The sequence below is a fragment of the Protomyctophum parallelum genome, assembly GCF_964188405.1.
Source record: "Protomyctophum parallelum genome assembly, chromosome: 4".
Taxonomy (NCBI): domain Eukaryota; kingdom Metazoa; phylum Chordata; class Actinopteri; order Myctophiformes; family Myctophidae; genus Protomyctophum; species Protomyctophum parallelum.
Genome location: NC_139700.1, coordinates 192,594 through 209,442, shown reverse-complemented (window position 1 = coordinate 209,442; position 16,849 = coordinate 192,594).

Below are 16,849 nucleotides of genomic sequence, written 5' to 3'. Positions count from 1 at the left end.
GACCCATTGCAAGGTGCTGTACTATGTCGTCAACCCTAAGCCATTCCAGCCTGTCAAAGTGGGCATGGGGGTGAGGCCAAGTAGTAGCCTGACCAGTTTGTTTTGGGAAGTCTGGAGCCTTGTTTTTAGGGCCTTTGAGGTGCTGTGGTACCAAGAGGTGCATGCATAATCGTAGAAACCTTGTACGAGGGCTCCTGTCGTGGTCTTCAAGGTGTTTTTGTTGACCAGTGAGGAGATCCTGTATAGAAATGGTTGACTTTTTTGATTACGTTGGTGGCCATTTTATCACCGGAAAGATTTGCCTCCAGGATGAAACCTATAGGCCTAGGTCATAATCATATGATGATTATATTATGCAAAATAATTATGATTAAGCTGTAGATGTAGTAATGATTGTGCCTGTTCACCGACTACCTTTTTCACATGACAAACTAAATGGAAACTAAATTAAAACTAAGCTAGCCCACACCTCTGGGGGCTCTGACACTGTGTGCTGTTTTCCCCTCTGTACCGTCACTCTCTTAACCAGAGAGGGATGTTTTGGCTTTTGTCATTCTGTTAGCTAGGAGACTAATCTTGATCAACTGTAAATCGCCCACTTCCCCTTAAGGGACACCTTGGACTGTGTAAAACTGGAGAAGATTAGACTCTGCTTAAATGGTTATTCTGATACATTTGGGAGGATAATGGGGTCCATTCTTTAAATTCATTCAGAAATTGAATCCGTCTCTGCTTGAGGATGTGTGAGGTCTGCTGGACTTTTGATTTAAAAGTATACTGTGATTGGACTGCTGTGATGTAATGCGGATTATGGATGCATCATGTACTTGTAATTGTTTGTCGATGTCTTGTACTGTTTTAGTCTGCCTTTTATTTTTCAACTCTTATTGATATTGTATTTAAGGTTTGTTTGTTTTGTTTTCTGTTGTCCTTTTTCTTTCGGGTGAAAATTCAATGTATTTATTCTTGTACATTATACTTGTGTGGTTTATTAAGAGAAGCTGTTAATGCCACCATTTATTATTTCTCAACTCCAGTATTTAAATAATTCTCCTGTGAACCCCCCCCCCCCCCCCCCATACTAAGACTAAATATATTGACAATTTCAAACTAGATACAAACTAGACTAAAATGTTAGGAAGGGACTAGTGGACAAGAGATCCTGTATAAGTCATTGCTTGTACACTTGCTGAAAATAGCAGATCTACAAGCTCACAACGCGTGTAAACGTGTAAAATCAAGCATTACGACGGCATCAAGGCTGTATATTTAGTCGACTAAAATCGTATATTTAGTCGCCTAAAAACAACTAGACTAACACTAAAACAGTGTTTTACAGGCGACCGGATTAAGGTTGGCGAGGGGCCCATTGAAAGGACCGGATTAAGGTTGGTGAGGGATGCGCTGCTCTGTGCTTGCGTTTATGGTTAGGTTGGGGTTTGAGCTATAGGTTGTAGTTCGGGCCAATGGTATGTCGGGAAGCATGCACCCATATAACACCGCCCTACTAGTAGTAGCCGGCGCTGTAAAACAAGCGTCCCATCAGCGCCCATCGAAACTGAGGCTCTGCGTAAAAGCCCTGCCTAAACTATGCACGAGTTACCCTCACCAAAGTCCTTGTAGTGGAGCCGGCCCACGTAAAGAATCATGTAAATAGTAGTCTTCAAGAGACAAAGTGGGCCACTCAGTCACGCACACACTGGTAGCCAAAGTGCCAATACTTTATTCTGGATGCAAAAAGAAGCCAATGTTTCGGCAGCTAAGTTAACTAACTGCCGCCTTCTATTATGACCAGAACCACCCCTGAAGGGGATGGCACATACGTCCTAAAATAAAATGGCTAATCTACCAGCTCAGTGTGTCGTGCCGCGATGCGTTGTGAGCTTGTAGATAGGCTATTGCCTATTTGTAAAAATAAAATAAATAAAAAAGTAGTAATACAAACGTCTGTGTGTTTTGTGTCCATGCTCCAGAATGCAGTGCAGCAGGGAGACGGATTTCTCAACACGAACGAAGTACACACTGCAGCAGGTAACACACACACACACACACACACACACACACACACACACACACACACACACACACACACACACACACACACACACACACACACACTCTCTCTCACTCTCACTCACACTCACACAAAACTAAAATCAAAATTTGCTGCCAAAAACAACACTGGTAGCCAGACACACAAACACCAGGCCAGCAAGGCCTTCTCTGCTGGCCCTGTACCTGATGCAGAAATTCATATTTTATAATAAATATTTATTTTTAGAAAATATATTGTATTTATTTTGCTGCTATCATTGCACTGCATGTCTCTAATTCAGACAGGGAGGAAGGCTGGATGCGCTGCTTCCATGCTGTGCAGGTACAACAGTGCTTGTTTCTTTTAACCAATGAGATTATTTCCTTGTGTTGTCTCTGGGTAAAATTCTCTACTGCGAGGCCTGCAGGATCACCACTGAGGGCCCTTGCTGTAGAATTGAATGGGAGCGATATAGAGATCGACAGGTTCAGATCAGATTTCGAGTTTGCCCTACTTGGCGTGCCAGGGTACTCTAGCTGGCCTTTGACGTAGCCTCGGTCCCAGGCTTACTTATCTGCGAAAAGAAAAGGCAGGAGGGAGGGTTGAAGGCTTAGTTCATTTCGGCACCGCCCGCCATACATGGATTCAAGTTATTAGTCGCCACGACTGATTCCAGTAATTTGGATTCTATACTAGTCAACATGACTTCCTCTATTTTACTGAAAATAGCCGTAGTGAGCTTGCACTTGTAGATCAGCTATTTTCAGTGTAATACATGGCATTGGTAGTACAGTATCACACACACTGGCACTCAAAGGACCAACCTGGAAATACAGCAATATCCAAATAAAGATCAAATGGGCAGCCTATTTAAAAATGATTTCATTTGCTGCAGCTTACCATGAGGAATACAATAGCAGTAGAACCTTTTTAGTTTGCAATTATTGGTAATTAGCCTAGTTTACCATAGTGCGTTATTTTCAGTTATTATACCTTTGTATAATATGCAGTGGCAAAATCACAGTTAAATCATTAATTTATTAAAGTTTAGTTGTATGCATGTTTTTAAGGAATGCCAACCAACTTAATTTATATGAACATACTGTACATATATATGTACACACTATGCATGAATATAGACCTTGCAATCTAATTGCAATTCTTGCAATCACCAATTTGGGGAATTGCAAGCTAAAGCATTTAGAATTATTGACATTAAGTAAAACTCCAACTACTAGTAATGCTGTAAATTATTTATGTATTGCCCTCTGGCTCCCTCTAGTGTTCCTTGAGTGTCATAGCACAGTTCGTTCTGTGCATATAGACTTCAGATGAACTTTGTACAAATACAATGGAAAGACAAAGAAGTTTTAAAACAAGAACAATGTACTGTTTCTCAACCAAAATAATTTTAGTCAGGGTCAGTCCTCCTTTTTGCCTTGAGACTGTTACTGGACTTATTTGTATAATTAAAAGCTATAAACACCCTTTACGGCGATCAATCAAGTCTCCTGCGTCCTCCACTTGCACCCTAGTCCCGCCTCTGAGCGAGGAGGTGAGAATTAGACGAAAGTCTGGAGGAATTGAGCAGGTTGGACTGACTGACGGCCACATTCCAATACTTAACCCATTTAGACCTGAGAACGATTCTACAAATGTCTTCTAAATCCTGACGGTTTTATGAAAAACCTCTTTCTGTGTCAGTGGTGCTCAACCTTTTTCACGTCAAGGACCCCCAGAATTATCTGTATTTGGTCACTGACCCCCCCATCTGAAAACATGTTGATCCAGGGCACCCCCCTGGATCGACAAGTAAAACAAAGATCACATGGCTTTGGGGTAGGGTCAGTGAGGGATCAACCCCTCTCAAGGCCCTGGCACTTCACCAAATCAAAAGGCCCTACATATTCAGCCAATTAATTAATGAATTAATTAACATGCATGCGTTCAGCGCATATCCACCACTGCCTGCGCTGCCTGCTGATACACAAGACACAGCCATGCGCTGGGCACAGCCTTTCCAACTTCAGTCTCTGCTAAACTATTATGTAAGGACTAGGAGATTACGTTATGGTTATTAATACAGTCATTAACAAGAAACATGCATGGCAATGATGAGATGGGGGAAAAAACTATGCCGTGTATTTTCTTATACTGTATTCAACAGCCAAACAGCTGATTGATGCACCACACATATCATACCTTCCTGAAAAAAGCTATTCAGGTCCTGGAGAAAGACTTTGAAGCTCCACTTCTGGTGTTAATATCGTTTTTTTCAGATATACTAAAGTCACCAGCTCTGTTCTGGCAAGACTGATTGATTGATTGATTGAAATATGTATTAACAGTTTGTAGAATTACAGTACATTTCAAGCACAAACTCAATACAAAGACTGTTAACTGTGAGTGGATGACCCAATTAAGCATTACACTTGTTTACAACAGGGTCCACCTTGTTCAATTCATCAAAACATTTAGAGACGTACAAATAGACACTTCTATATAGTTAAACAACAGAACAGGAATTCATCATAAAGGAAGCAAAAGGGGAAAAGATACATATACAATGAGGGGGAAAGGGGGGGGGGGGGCGGTGGGGGGGATTCAGATTTTACAGGGGCCAGTTTCGAATTGCAGCCGTCCGTAGGTGTCAAGTTTTGAAGGAGTCAAGGGATTCACATGTCTTAATGACTGTTGGTAGGGCGTTCCACATTTTGGTGGCATAGGAGCGAAAATAATTTCGTCCCTTGTTTGTGCCGAATCTGGGTTGTACATGGTTTGTTGCACTCACTCTGGTGTTGTGGGTGTTGACCTTGTTTACATTAAGGAAGTATTTAGACAGGTAAATGGGCTGGCATGGAACTGGTCCACTCAACAACACTGCAATTTTCCAGAAAAAATATTTGCCTATATCTACAAGCTCCATTAGCAGGCAGCAGCATATTTTGTCTAAATTGTCTTTGTGGCCAAATGTAGCATTTGAATGTACATTTGAAAACAGTGCTGTTGACCATGTTGTGGTCCAACAGACAATGCCAATATGCTATATTAATATTAGAACGTTTTAAAGACAGATTATTATTGACGACAATGCAACCATGTGGGTGCAACGTCACTGAAAACCTTCATAATAGCAATTCAATTAATTTACTCACGAGTGCTGAAATCGTGAAATGGAGGATGTAAGAACACACTTTTGTTGGTTTATAGGGTAAATATGAAGTTTTGCCATATAGGCTGTATGTTGTCGCAACAATGTTGGTCTGAGAGAGGGGGCCTTCCTGAGCGAGGGGGCTTCTGACGGCGTCACTTACTCTCTTCCCCTCTGTCAGTGACTGAGGAGGAAGCGACGCACAGCCGTCAGGAACCCCCCCAAACCGACCAAGTGAAAATCAACTGCTACAGAAACTGTCGGACAACCAAAAACACTAGCGGGGGTTCCTGTGTTGCGTTATATTGTCCGACAGAAGCAATAGCTGTACCTATAGTCTCGTACCGGGCCCTGCAAACTGCGGGCCCTGGGGCTTAAGCTCCACTCAATTCCATTGTTAATCCAGGCCTGGGTAGGGTGACCTACAGAAGTCCCCTTTTGTGTGGGACAGCTTATTTTAAAAACTTTTCAGGTGTCCCACTAATTGAGACCCTGTCCTACATTGTGACTGACAGGCATCAGTGTTCAAAATGAGACCCTGTCTGTCCCACATTGTGACTGACAGGCATCAGTGTTCAAATTGAGACCCTGTCTGTCCCACATTGTGACTGACAGGCATCAGTGTTCAAATTGAGACCCTGTCTGTCCCACATTGTGACTGACAGGCATCAGAGTTCACATTGAGACCCTGTCCCACATTGTGACTGACAGGCATCAGAGTTCACATTGAGACCCTGTCCCACATTGTGACTGACAGACATCAGAGTTCACATTGAGACCCTGTCCCACATTGTGACTGACAGACATCAGAGTTCACATTGAGACCCTGTCCCACATTGTGACTGACAGGCATCAGTGTTCAAATGCCATACTAGTTAGTCCCCTAATAGTTGGCTTTCTGATATAAAGCTCTCTCATTGTCTCTTTTCCTGCAAGATGTGTTTTTAAGCCTGTTAAAATAACGTGAGAAATATCCCTAGGCTACACAGCGTATAGTGTGCGTCTGAGCATAGACATGGTAACGCCCCGCTTGCCTCTGATTGGCCTACCGACTCGACTGTCCTCCGAGATGCGAGATTACTCCATGGTGGGGCATTAATACAAGAGAACGACAGCTTGGCACTCACGACAGAATGCAGCCTTGTAACTAACTTGTACGTTTTATTTTTGTAGAAGAGCCAAACTAATATTGTTTATGCCGTTTGCTTTGCTTGAATAATTGATTGAACACACATGTACAATGTACTATGATTTGATTTGGGTGTTTAACTAAACTAATACTATTATACTAAAAAGGATAAAGGTGAAGGGAAAGAGACCTTTTTACAGTACAATGTTTCACGTTTACACGTACAAATATGACACAATAATCAACACAAACACTTTATTTAGAACACACCCAAATCAAATCATAGTACAGCATACGTGTTCAATCAATTATTCCATCAAAGCAAACGGCATAAACAATATTAGTTTTCCTCTTCTACAAATAAAACGTACAAGTTACAGGCAGTTCTCTTGTATCATACCGTACTACTTGTATTATTTTCGAATCAGACTATCCAAGTATCCAGCATATCTATAGACAAATTTAAAAACCGGTCTCATGGTCGCAGCTTACGTATTTCTTGTAGGCGGACTCGACGTAGCTGCGGGTTTAAACCCTCACCAGGCGCATCTCTTCTACTACAGTGAACAGTAGAGTATGACTGATGTTAGTCTGCCTCAAACGTTACTCTTTACCTGCTTTTTACTAACACTAACATTACAAAGATGCCCAGAACATCGAGATGAACCTGTGTAGTTCATGGCTGCTCCAACAGTGTGGCAACATTCCAAAAAAACAAAAAACGGAATGTCAAAATATCCACGCGGTAGCTGATACTAAGCATTTAAAGTATGAAGTACAGGCAGCCAATACAAATATTGGGTATTGGGTAAGACTGACGTTATGTATGTTTCAGGACCTTTCACTGCTTCGTCTCAACCATTACTCCATGGCTCTGCTCAGTGGCGGAACAACACTGGGCCGGGCCGGGGTGTGAGACAGCACGACCGGGCGTCACCGAACATGACTCCCAACAGCACCCCCCCCCCCCCCCCCCGATCGGGAAAAAAAGAACATTTACGCTCTAACAGTTGCTGCTAATTTGAGCAGGCGTGCATGAACGAGAGAGGAGTTGTGTGTGAGGAGATGATCACAGTCACAGATAGAGGGAAAGTGTTAGATTTTGCCTGTTATTTATGCTATATATATTATTGATCGCGTCTGTGTCATTGCGCAGCAGTGCACACGAGAGAGAGAGAGAGAGAGAGAGAGAGACGTAGAGAGAGAGAGACGTAGAGAGAGAGAGATGTAGAGAGAGAGAGGTGCTGCGTGTTAAAAAAATAAATAGGCTACTACTCATCTTTGTGTTCTGTTTTACCTTTGCTGAGTGATCGCACACAGGGAAAAGCAACAAGAAGGGGTTTAGAATCGAAACAGTCCGTTGTGGAATCACACAGTGATTAGCCTACTAATGAGTGACAGGTCTTGCCACTTTTGTAGCCCTGGCGGCGACTCTCTCTCGGCAGCGCGGTAAATTCTCATCAGACAGACATGATATTTTGTTAAAGTGTAGGCTATTATAGACTATATAGGCTCTGTATCTGGTTAATTCAAGATTCAAGATTGCTTTATTTGTCATTCTTTAATTCAAACTGCAGCAGCAGAAAAAAACTAAATTGCGATGTGGCACGGGCCGCAGCAGCATGGGTCGCGGCGTCGCGCAGCTCGCGCTGCCACAAACTTCTCTTTACATCAGAGAAAAAAAGAAAAAGAAGAAAGCGACCAGCGGGGGCCCGTCGCTTTCTTCTTTTTCTTTTTCTTTTTCTTGGTTTTATCAATCGTCCATCGATCATCTGACAGCCCGGGCCCTCAGGAGGTCCGGGCCGGGGTGTGACCACCCCTCCTACACCCCCGGTAGCTCCGCCCCTGGCTCTGCTCTCAGCTACCGCGGTGGATATTTTGACATTCCGTTTATTTATTTTTGGGAATGTTGCCACGACTGTTGGAGCAGCCATAAACTACACAGGTTCATCTCAATGTTCTGGGCATCTTTGTAATGTTAGTGTTAGTAAAAAGCAGGTAAAAGAGTATAACGTCTGAGGCAGACTAACTCTACCGTTCACTGTAGTAGAAGAGATGCGCCTGGTGAGGGTTTAAACCCAGCAGCTACTGTACGTCGAGTCCGCCTACAGGAAATACGTAAGCTGCGACCATGAGACCCGTTTCTGAATTCGTCTATAGAGACACGGGGACTACAAATTCCACGCCCCCAAATGAGACAGCGGCCCCACATCTGGTCTGTTAGAACGGTGTACTGCAGCTGTCAATGCAATCCCTATGAGAGGCATCATAAAATACCATCATTTCACTGGTTCATTACTGAGGCTGTAGCATTTATTTTTGTGTTCCAATAAAGTGTCCCATATGTTTGATTTGTCCTTTTCAATGTCACATACCTGCCATCTCAATATACATCCCACAATGTACTATAATATACTCCATCGGTTTGAGGTTTTCAACACCCAGATATATTTGTTGTATTTCGTTTTATATGCTATGTATTTGTTGAAAATGATCTAAACAGCATCTTGCAAGACTAGTTATTAATACTATTCAGCCTAGTTAATTATACAACAGCAGTTGACAGCGGTAAAACCCACCGTCTGAGCTCCGTGGTAGGTAGAACATATTAGTAAGCCTGTGACATGTTCAAAATATAGACATGAATAACAAAGTCAGTCGGGATCGGGATGTATTATTGAGAATTCCACTGTTCAAAGTCGGTGCTCGTAGCCTCGTAAAGGCAGGGACGTCCCTTAAAAGCGACAGGTTCTCTGTCTGCCGTCTCCCCTCGGCTCTGTTAACATTATGGGTAACTCATTCAAGTGGTAAATTAAATGTGAAATACATCCTCTATTGAGAAAACAATATATTTGTTGACAAAGACACTTCATATACGTTTGGAATTTTATTCATATCAATATAGTCATTTCATATTATTTTAAAAGTAGGCTAACTACAGTTGAATTGCAATGGGCTTCTATGGGCTGGCCTGCAGTACACCGTTCTAACGGACCAGAAGTGGGGCCGCTGTCTCATTTGGGGGCGTGGAATTTGTAGTCCCCGTGTCTCTATATCCACCTCAGTGGACAGTCGAGACGGGCAGTGTCTGTAGGCCAATCATAGGCAGGCGGGGCGTTACCATGTCTATGCTCAGTGTCTGAAAAAAAGAAGAAGAAAAGACAATGAATCAAATGTTTGATTCTGTGTCACCACACAATGGCCACCACTGGACCAACATGGAAATACAGCAAACTTTATACTTTCATTTGCTGCAGCTTACCATGAGGAATACTGTACAATACCTGAACAAAATAATAGTGTAGTTCCATCCATGGTGACGGAGAATGGTCATACATGTTCATGAATACCGAAAACAAGCTATTACAGGGGTTGACACTAAAACAAGCTATTACACTAAGACACTAATGAAGGTCTCAGAGGCACTTGTCCATCAGGCAAGTACAGGTCATGTTCTACGGCCTCTCAGGCCATGGCCACTTGCCCCCCGGTCATTTTAACTTTTATAATACCTTTTTTGAAAAGATAAGATAATTTCAAGGACCCATAGTTAGTGTGGTTGCCCGAATGGGCAACCAGACTCTTGTAACTGTGACACTTTATACTTATTATTAGTGTGGTTGCCCGAATGGGCAACCAGACTCTTGTAACTGTGACACTTTATTATTATTATTTTTTCACTGGAGTAGTCTTTATTTTGACGCTTTATACCTCCCACACTGTACGCTGTACGCACTTGAGCCATATGTCAAATTGACCGGAAAAATCGGGAATCGTGTGCTTGTATTTTGTTAAGAGAAATGTTGTATAGTTTAATTGATATGAATTTATTAGTGAATTAAATTTCCCCATTGACATGAATGGGAAAAGGCAAAAATTCACATAAAAGTATTTGTTCCTCGGAGACTGTAATCACTATAGTTACAAAACCTTTAGGGATAATTCAACATTATCCCTAAAATTATTTAACCCTAAAATTTTATCGGTCGGCCTCATGGTGGCGCTATAACAGCCCACTTTACCTTTTGGCTTATAACTCTTGAACCGTAGGTCGTAAAATCTAAATTATGTTTTCCCTGGATTCCTTGGGTCATGACGCATCTCCCCATATAGGCCACGCCCATTTCCGCCATGATAGATTTTCCGCCATTTTGAATTTTGTCCAAAACACACTTTTTGCTTTTCCTCCTACAGATTTTGTCCAAATCTCACAGAAATCGGCACACGTGATCTCTGGACCCATCCAATTAAAACTGAGCCGCAGAATTTTGAAAGTGCATATCGTTCGGCCGCAATCTTCCCCGCAGTCTTCCGAAGTTAGTAGGAGGGGCCTATATCACAAAAAATGCCATAAATCACGAACGGAATGTCCAATCCATCCCAAATTTCAATCACATGTCCGGGGTGGTTCAATCAACCAAGTTCTAATAGCAATTCCATTTTCATCCATAGGGGGCGCCGCAAATGCGAGAAATGTAACCGTTTGTCGCAAAAACATGAATTTCGGGGGTTAAATCCCCTCCGAATTACTTACGCATGATCTAAGGCGTGACTTGAAATTGTAATTGGCTGGCAATACTAGTGGGAGGGGCATATGTAAGACACTGCGGCAACCACACTCTGCAATTTTTTTAAATTGCGAATTTTCTAGTGTTATTTGTTAGTGTGGTCTTTATTAGTAGTCTTTATTTTGACGCTTTATACCTCCCACACTGTACGCTGTACGCACTTGAGCCATATGTCAAATTGACCGGAAAAATCGGGAATCGTGTGCTTGTATTTTGTTAAGAGAAATGTTGTATAGTTTAATTGATATGAATTTATTAGTGAATTAAATTTCCCCATTGACATGAATGGGAAAAGGCAAAAATTCACATAAAAGTATTTGTTCGTCGGAGACTGTAATCACTATAGTTACAAAACTTTTAGGGATAATTCAACATTATCCCTAAAATTATTTAACCCTAAAATTTTATCGGTCGGCCTCATGGTGGCGCTATAACAGCCCACTTTACCTTTTGGCTTATAACTCTTGAACCGTAGGTCGTAAAATCAAAAAAATGTTTTCCCTGGATTCCTTGGGTCATGACGCATCTCCCCATATAGGCCACGCCCATTTCCGCCATGATAGATTTTCCGCCATTTTGAATTTTGTCCAAAACACACTTTTTGCTTTTCCTCCTACAGATTTTGTCCAAATCTCACAGAAATCGGCACACGTGATCTCTGGACCCATCCAATTAAAACTGAGCCGCAGAATTTTGAAAGTGCGTATCGTTCGGCCGTAATCGTCTTCCGAAGTTAGTAGGAGGGGCCTATATCACAAAAAATGCCATAAATCACGAACGGAATGTCCAATCCATCCCAAATTTCAATCACATGTCCGGGGTGGTTCAATCAACCAAGTTCTAAAAGCGAGAAATGTAACCGTTTGTCGCAAAAACATGAATTTCGGGGGTTAAATCCCCTCCGAATTACTTACGCATGATCTAAGGCGTGACTTGAAATTGTAATTGGGGCTGGCAATACTAGTGGGAGGGGCATATGTAAGCCACTGCGGCAACCACACTCTGCAATTTTTTTAAATTGCGAATTTTCTAGTTATTTTTTCACAGGAGTAGTCTTTATTTTGACGCTTTATACCTCCCACACTGTACGCTGTACGCACTTGAGCCATATGTCAAATTGACCGGAAAAATCGGGAATCGTGTGCTTGTATTTTGTTAAGAGAAATGTTGTATAGTTTAATTGATATGAATTTATTAGTGAATTAAATTTCCCCATTGACATGAATGGGAAAAGGCAAAAATTCACATAAAAGTATTTGTTCGTCGGAGACTGTAATCACTACAGTTACAAAACTTTTAGGGATAATTCAACATTATCCCTAAAATTATTTAACCCTAAAATTTTATCGGTCGGCCTCATGGTGGCGCTATAACAGCCCACTTTACCTTTTGGCTTATAACTCTTGAACCGTAGGTCGTAAAATCAAAATTATTTTTCCCTGGATTCCTTGGGTCATGGCGCATCTCCCCATACAGGCCACGCCCATTTCCGCCATGATAGATTTTCCGCCATTTTGAATTTTGTCCAAAACACACTTTGTGCTTTTCCTCCTACAGATTTCGTCCAAATCTCACAGAAATCGGCACACGTGATCTCTGGACCCATCCAATTTCAAAAGAATTTTGAAAGTGCGTATCGTTCGGCCGTAATCGTCTTCCGAAGTTAGTAGGAGGGGCCTATATCACAAAAAATGCCATAAATCACGAACGGAATGTTGAATCCATCCCAAATTTCAATCACATGTCCGGGGTGGTTCAATCAACCAAGTTCTAAAAGCAATTCCATTTTCATCCATAGGGGGCGCCGCAAATGCAAGAAATGTAACCGTTTGTCGCAAAAACATGAATTTCGGGGGTTAAATCCCCTCCGAATTACTTACGCATGATCTAAGGCGTGACTTGAAATTGTAATTGGCTGGCAATACTAGTGGGAGGGGCATATGTAAGCCACTGCGGCAACCACACTCTTGACATGCACCACAGAAATTATGGACAGCCGCACAGGTGCTCCCAACTATATTTTTAACCCATTCTGAACGGGAACCCATTTTGGTGTTAGCATCATGTTATGCTTTAGCTATTGAAAAATAGCAGATCTACAAGCTCATAGCGTGCCACCGAGTGGCGCGCTATGAGCTTGTAGGTCTGCTATTTTTGAAAAATCGAAGAACGACTGACATTTTTAGAATCTGATCTCAGGTCAGAATGGGTTAATCAGAACAGTGTGTTTCCAGTGGAAACCTCGTATGATTGAATGTGACAAACTGACATATTGAGCCTATACACACAGTATAAGCCTTCCCCCAGTAGGCTACCTTCACATTCAGTAGATCCTGTGATCTGCTGTGGCCAGATGTAATTTCCTGGGGTTTATTAGGACTATAGTAAATAATTCAAAAATAAATCACCATAAAATGTTGTAAAAAAATACATATTTAGCCCCATGCTCGAATGCATGGGGCAAAAAGAGCTAAAATCCCTAAAACGAAAGAAAGCAGCAAATGAAAAAAAAATAAGACTCATCTTTTACTTTCTCTAATAACAACCTAAAACATGAACCTTGGTTGAAAAAAAATTAAGTTGTCCTTTAACAGATGTCGCCCAAATCAAACCTGATTTATGAAACTATTCGTATTTCATTTGTAACTAGAAACAAAATTTCAAGAAATTTTACTGGGTGCCTGAAGCTCGCCAAGTCTGTGCAGCATTTGAGCCACGGACCACCATTTGATGACATTTAGCCTCTCAGAAGGGTCCATTTGGTTACATGTGAGCCAGGAGGTCTCCCCATTGACTTCCAATGGGGTATTTTGTCTTAGTTTATTGCGTTGCCACCAACATTCTAATGCTAACATGCTAATACTAACATGCTAACATGCTAACATTTTAATGCTAACATGCTAATGCTAACATGTTAATGCTAACATGATATCAAGCTAAAATGCTAACATGCTGCTCACATGCTAATGCTATCATGCTAACATGCTAATGTTATCATGCTAACATGCTAATGCTAACATGCTAACATGCTAATGCTATCATGCAAACATGCTAATGCTAACATGCTAACATGTTAATGCTATCATGCTAACATTCTAATGCTAACATGCTAATGCTATCATGCTAATGTTATCATGCTAACATGCTAATGCTATCATGCTAATGCTAACATGCTAATGCTATCATGCTAACATGCTAACATGCTAATGCTAACGTGCTAATGCTAACATGTTAATGTTAACATGCTAACATGCTAATGCTAACATGCTAACATGCTAATGCTATCATGCTAACATGCTAATGTTAACATGCTAATGCTATCATGCTAACATGCTAATGCTAACATGCTAATGTTAACATGCTAATATGCTAACATGCTAATGCTAACATGCTAACATGCTAATGCTAACATGCTAATGCTATCATGCTAACATGCTAACATGCTAACATGCTAATGCTAACATGCTGATGCTATCATGCTAATGATATCATGCAAATATGCTAATGCTTACATGCTAATGCTATCATGCTAACATGCTAACATGCTAATGTTAACATGCTAATGCAATCATGCTAACATGCTAACATGCTAATGCTAACATGCTAATGCTAACATGCTAACATGCTAATGCTAACATGCTAATGCTATCATGCTAACATGCTAATGCTAACATGCTAACATGCTAATGCTAACATGCTGATGCTATCATGCTAATGATATCATGCAAATATGCTGATGCTATCATGCTAATGATATCATGCAAATATGCTAATGCTTACATGCTAATGCTATCATGCTAACATGCTAACATGCTAATGTTAACATGCTAATGCTATCATGCTAACATGCTAACATGCTAATGCTAACATGCTAATGATAACATGCTATCATGCTAACATGCTAATGCTAACATGCTAATGCTAACATGCTAATGCTATCATGCTAACATGCTAATGCTAACATGCTAATGCTATCATGCTAACATGCTAATGCTAACATGCTAATGCTATCATGCTAACATGCTAATGCTAATGCTAACATGCTAATGCTATCATGCTAACATGCTAATGCTATCATGCAAACATGTTAATGCTAACATGCTAATGCTATCATGCTAACATGTTAATGCCATCATGCTAAGATTCTAATGCTAACATGCTAACATGCTAATGCTATCATGCTCATTTCTATCATGCTAACATGCTAACATGCTAATGCTAACATGCTAATGCTAACATGCTAACATGCTAATGCTATCATGCTAACATGCTATCATGCTAACATGCTAATGCTAACATGCTAATGCTATCACGCTAACATGCTAATGCTAACATGCTAATGCTAACATGGTAACATGCTAACATGCTAATGCTAACATGCTAACATGCTAATGGTATCATGCTAACATGCTAACATGCTAATGTTAACATGCTAATGCTATCATGCTAACATGCTAATGCTAACATGCTAATGCTAATATGCTAACATGCTAAAGCTAACATGCTAATGCTAACATGCTAATATGCTAACATGCTAACATGCTAAAGCTAACATGCTAATGCTAACATGCTAACATGCTAATGCTAACATGCTAATGCTATCATGCTAACATGCTAATGCTAACATGCTAATGCTATCATGCTAACATGCTAATGCTAAGATGTCTGAGCTGTAAGGGTCCATTTGGTTTCGTTCAGGGGGGCGGCCCGGTTCCGGCGAGCCGCCCTGCTTCTGAAACGGTCGAGAAATGACAGAGTTACGTGTTTCCCCGATTTTCTCCATTGACTTTCAATCTGTGTGTGTGCGTGCACATGTGTGCATGTGCGTTCGTGTGTGCGCGTGTTTGAGAGGTGGTCAACTTGACCTTGAATCATTAACAAAGTATCAATTTCACCTGGGCTAGGGCTAGTCTATGCGAATGCAAACACTATTGAAAGTTAAAACCACACTGACTCAGTGAGAGAACATATGTCCGAACAAATTGCTCTATCGCAAAAAGTAAACATCAAATGCGATTTTTGTTTTCGCCGTGAGTGACCCGAGACATTGAGGTACGCCGTGTGCGATCGTGGTATTGGTACGATAAAAAACGTGGTTATGAGAGCGAGTTAAGAAATTGTGTTTGTGATGAAAAAATTGCTGACTCATTCCGGCATTTAACATGGAGTTGTATGACACATTATGATGGTACACCTGTCGCTTTCAGGGCTGTAGTTCACGTACCGTATGAATCTGGGCTGTGCTTGTGACATTGGGTGAAAGAGGACGAGTGTGGCTACTAAATTACCGAAACCCATGCGTGTAAAGTTAATATTTTGGCCGTGAGGACGATTTGTTCGGAGAATTTCGCTACAGTCTTCACAATGTCTTGTCCCTCTGACCCGCTCTCTCTCTGGCCGTGCGACACTCTAAATCGAGATTTTTGCTCAGACCAAACACACTTTGAACTGCGATAGCAGGCAAACCGTGCAACGTATTCGAATTCCGTCTGAACCACAACAAAGTCGATGGCCTCGTGTGCTATTTGAGGTTTAAATCGTGTTTCTACGTAACAGTATGCCAGAGCAATGTGGCTCCAAAGTAACGTGTCGTTTTCTGTTTTTACCCGCGTTTCCCCATTGACTTTGCATGGGGCATTTTCCGCGTCGTTTATTGCGAATTACGTCGGCACGGTAACCCGAAACGGAAAGAAAGGCACAAGCACACCATTCCCGGCCGAGCCGCACGTTTCGATGTATATATTGTGGGGCTTTGGTAAACCGTGCGGCCGGCCATAGACGTCAAAGTTTCGTGTCTTGATTATTATTGCTGCGATTAAGTATGTGTTGCGGATTTCAACCTGTGTTTCTGCCATTGCATGGCAGGCACCCAGAATTAGTAAAGAAAAGTGTGAATGAATGTCACTGGAAGATATTCATGATTCTCTTTTGTCTTTGTCAGCCACTGACTGAAGCCAATCAGCCAA